The 4611-nt window shown below is 38.5% G+C and overlaps 1 protein-coding gene across 1 annotated transcript in view; it reads left to right on the forward strand.

Annotated features, from left to right (window-relative positions):
* The first annotated feature begins 2804 nt into the window (after nt 1-2804).
* The window catches only part of LOC103472032 (visinin-like protein 1), a 31858-nt gene continuing 30051 nt past the window's right edge, over nt 2805-4611 (forward strand). Inside the window, exon 1 of the mRNA XM_008421385.2 lies at nt 2805-2977. The gene's annotated coding sequence lies outside the window, so the exon portion shown is untranslated. The remainder of the gene's footprint in view (nt 2978-4611) is intronic.

The following is a 4611-nucleotide window of genomic DNA, read 5'->3' on the forward strand; positions in this document are numbered from 1 at the left end:
CTCTACTCTGAGTCCCTCCCGGATGACCGAGCTTCTCACACATTTCTGTGTGAATTTTGACATTTTTGTGCAAATTTGCTTAATTACGCATTATTTTGCCTAAATCCATCTCAGTGCAGCTCAAATTGTGCTAGAGCGATTGAATTCTCATATTTGTTTAAAAGTGACCTCTGATGCCAAACACGTTTGTTACATTTTTAGATAATTCAAAATTGACACTCGCACGTCAAATTGGTTGCAAATGGAGGCACAATTATATGTCTTTGAAAAGCAGAAGTGGAGCCTCCTGCTCAACCAACAAGAGTGCTACTGTGGGGACTACTGTGCTAGTTACACTTTAAAGAAATGTGTATCCTGTCCTGAAAAAAACAAATGAAGAGAAAAATGTAAGAAATCAATACTTAAATAAAGTAAAGATGAGCTGGACTTTCTTTGCTTTACAGTATTCAATATTTACACACTCAGTTGTAACTCATCCCTGCATACAAAGATACGCTGAAAAATGACATCGCCCCTCTTATTCATATAACTGCACACACATGCAAACAAAGAAAGTCACATATTTATATTGTTTACCGTCCTTTTAATTTCTACCATCTGATATTTCATATTAGTGAGAGCTGGGTGGGACTGTTTGATGTGGCTGATCATCAGACTCTGTTGCAGAGGGATTTGTTGCTTACCTTGGATCGAAGGACACACACACTACCGGAGTGCTGCTGAAGCGTGATGGACATTAACCTTGTGCTGAAGGTTGCACCATTCCCAACGAGAAGCTTTTACTAATCTTGGCCTGGTGCCAGCCTGTGGCCCAGTTTTTCTCTGTACATTTCTTATTATGTCAAGCACCAAGACTTGTAGATTTCCTCTTGTGCATTTCCTGTTGACCTTAGCGCCAATATATATTTCGAATCAAATCTGATATGGATGTTTGAATTCAAAAATGGAAAATACGGGCAACTGTCTAGCAAAAGATGTCGGATATTTTATAACCCTTCATGAAAACGAAACACCTTTGTGTTTTTGTTATTGCGCTTTAGGTTTGGTTGGGTCAACAAGACTTCAGGAAATCCAAAATGTTCTTGCTATTGTCGGAATTTCCAGTTGCAAATACAAGAAGAAAGCTTTTTAAAGTCAGAAATGCTAACGATCGAACTACAGTTCGAACTACAACAAACAACCATTCGACATCTGAGAAACTGAAACTCCTTCATGGAAAGTCTTGTCAGATATGAACCACATTGGGTAATCCTCATGTAAGCAGACTTCTATTAAATGCTATTAGCTGTTAATGTGTTTTAAAAATGCTTTTTATTACTTTGTCTTTTTGTATGTATGCATGTACAGATGTAAATCACTTTTAGACGTCTCGTCTTCAATATCCTTCTTTCTGCCGTTTGAATGAGATTGTATATGAATGATGGCATGGAAAAAAGTTGCCTTCTCATAAAAAATCTATGTGCATGACACTTTAAGATCAGGAATATTCTCTAGTAAAAAAATATTACTGTATAAGAATAAAGAATGAGAGCATTCTATGAAAAATATGACAGGTCAACGTTTCGTAAATCAGATTTTGCTTTTGAAATATAAAAAAAAAATGCAGCAGGAAAAGTTGGCGAAAACAGTGTGGATGTAGCAAATTGCGCATCATGATCAGAGATGAGTGAAATATTTTTCCTTCCTGGATTTCTTCTGATTTTGTGTTGTAGTTACATTTAAATGTCTCAGGTCATCAAATCAATTTTAATAAAAGACAAAATAGCCTGAAAAAGTACAATGGTTTCATTTATCAATCAAAAGGTTAGTTAATTTGCTACAAGTAATCAAATTAAATTTTTCCAAGTAAATATATCAAGCTTGTTAAGTTGTAATGTTAAACAAATGTAAATAAATTGAGTTGACAAACTTAATTTGATTGCATATAGCAAATTAACTTTTTTTTTAAAGTTGGAGCTCCATTTTTTTTTTCAGCGTACACATTGAGATAAGCCCACGACATACGTAGCTTACATCTGCACATAAGCATGTTACATTACATAAGAATGCTGCATACACCGCTAGCATAGACAAATGAGCATATTTTTGGCACAAATGGAACCCCATACAAGTCCACCTCTTTCCAGTGGTCTTGTCTTCCATGTCAAAACTTAAATCTCATTGAGCCGCCAGTCATTTTGTTGAAGTTGACCTTCATTCCCTAGTGAACATGTGTTAGTGCTAAAAAACCAGCCATGGTTGCTAATTTGATCAATTCTACAAGAATAGTGGACATAAATCTCTCCACAGTGATGTTAGACCATGATAAGCAGTTATTGGTTTGCAGCCATTCTTTGCACAAACAATTATATGTTTTGAGGTGTATTTACTCTTTCACAGGGAGTCAGGTTGATGTAAACAGTTTTCCTCCCCAATTTAATAAATATAATTATTTGAAAACATGTTTAAAATTTTTTTTTCCTCAGGTTATATTTGTCTGATTTTACAACTTCCTTAATTATTTGAACATTCACGTGTGACAGACTCAAATAAGAAGCAAAATAAAAGTCGCAACATAGTCGTATGACTGCATAGTACGTCTTCTGCTTGTTTCCGCAGTTGAAGCTTGCTGCTTCTCCCTCTCTTTTCGGTCGCACTAGCTCACGGTCAACGATACAGCCGCGCGCACAGCTTGCTTCCTGATTGACAAGCCGCTTCGTCCAATCAAGTGAAAGGGAGCCTCCTTTCAGCGACGCGCCGGCTAACCAGCGCGCGCGGGAGGCGAGGCTTATGCAAATGTGTTGGCAAGGGAGACCCAGCGGTTCATTCATCTTCTTCCACCACAGAGAGAGAGAGAGAAAAAGAGAGAGGTGAGTGAACTCGGGAGTCTGCTTTACATGAGGGACGAGCCGTTTGGGAGGAAAATACTGCCGTGACATCAAGCCGGGAAGCACTTTCCTCGTCAGAAGGAGCTGAATTTTCCTTCAAATATAACAGGGTAAGTGGAGGTCATTTCCCTCCCCTCCATCCTCTGTTCTCATGGTCTGCTTTCATTGCACCGTTTTTGTGAAGCCACTGGATGCGGGGAGGGGAAAAAAAAAAAAAAAATCAGCCAAATTAGCTTTTATTTGTTAGCTGACAGAATAAGTGATAAAAGGGGAATAGTTTTCCTAAAAAAAGAATAGTCTTCAGTTATATTATGTAGCACTGCATATGAGTCAGTTGGTGTCTCTCAGCTGTACTTGTTGAGCAGGTGAGCTCAGTGTTTTCCTGGAGGGCACTTTGAACTGACATTTTGGTGAGCACATCAGCTTTCATATAAAAAAATGGCATTCTGGACACCTGGTGACTCATATATATATATATATATATATATATAGAATTATTTGTGTTTCATTTAAGAAGCGTTTGTTTTGCATGGTGCTAAATGCAAGATGTCCTTCATGCTGTGGGAGGAATAAAATAATCAACAGAACAGAAACACGTCTGAATCTAATCTGCTCGTGCAGAAGATAAATATGATATGAGGATGTAAATGGATGCATAAGTAGCTGGTTATCTTAACATAATAGCTGTAGCAGGAATCGGTGCACGTCCTGCAGTCTGTGGTTGTAAATCCTGACGATTGTGCCTTTTAAATTCCTTTGTTTCTTTTTGGCAGCAATGTCACGCTACAACTAAAAGCTTGACTGTGTTTTTATTGGGATTTTATGTAACAAAGCAGAGCAGGAAATGATAGTGATGTATTAATGTGGGACCTCAGTGGCTTCCTCTGTTTTTGTGTGTGTGTGTTTTACTTGCCTTAAATCACACATTCTCTTAGCATCCGTAACGTGGAAGTAGGTTTGTTCTAACTTTTGTCTGATACGGTATGTAGGACAGCACTGCAGCAGCTTTATGATTGTTATTCTCTGCTTTCTACTCAAGCCTTTTCTCAAGTGCTGCTGAGCAATTACAGTCCTGCATTTTGGAACCGACGGACGCCCAGCTACCGCTGAGTCATTTTGGGGTCACAGCAGGGGTGAAAGTAAGGGGGTACGGCAGGGTACTGCGTACCCCTAAAAGATTTAGAGGGGGTACACAGTACCTGCAAGAGAGGGGAGCGGCTGACTGCTGTAAAAAAATCAGTGTTCACTGTGCAGCCGTGACTGCGCCCACTAATTAGCCGTGACTGATTCGTTTTTCAAGAATTAAACACGACTTAATCAGTTAATAAATAACTTTTTTCCCCGTTTCATGTTGTTTCTGAACTGTTCGTGCTTTGCTAGAGCAGCGGTGCAACACGTTGATCACGGAAGGTTTTGAGTCGATCTCGGCATTAGGTGACAAACTAAACGCCGCCAGAACGATGAGACCAGCTCGTCCTCCTCTGACTCCTTATCAAAACGTTCGTAACTTTATTAAAGAACAACAACAAAAAAATCAACAAAACGTGTTCAAATTAATGACCCAAAAACAATAATAATCTCAGAGATTATTGTCAAGTGTCCTATAATTTCATGGCTTCCTACACTTGAAAAGGAGGACTTGGAGACTTCAGGAATTCACTCAATCTTTTTTATTTTCACCAATGAGTGAGAATCAATGAACAGGTGAAAAACCTACAACACACATACAAAATATTTTAACATA

Source organism: Poecilia reticulata, linkage group LG11 (genome assembly GCF_000633615.1).
Source record: "Poecilia reticulata strain Guanapo linkage group LG11, Guppy_female_1.0+MT, whole genome shotgun sequence".
NCBI classification, from domain to species: domain Eukaryota; kingdom Metazoa; phylum Chordata; class Actinopteri; order Cyprinodontiformes; family Poeciliidae; genus Poecilia; species Poecilia reticulata.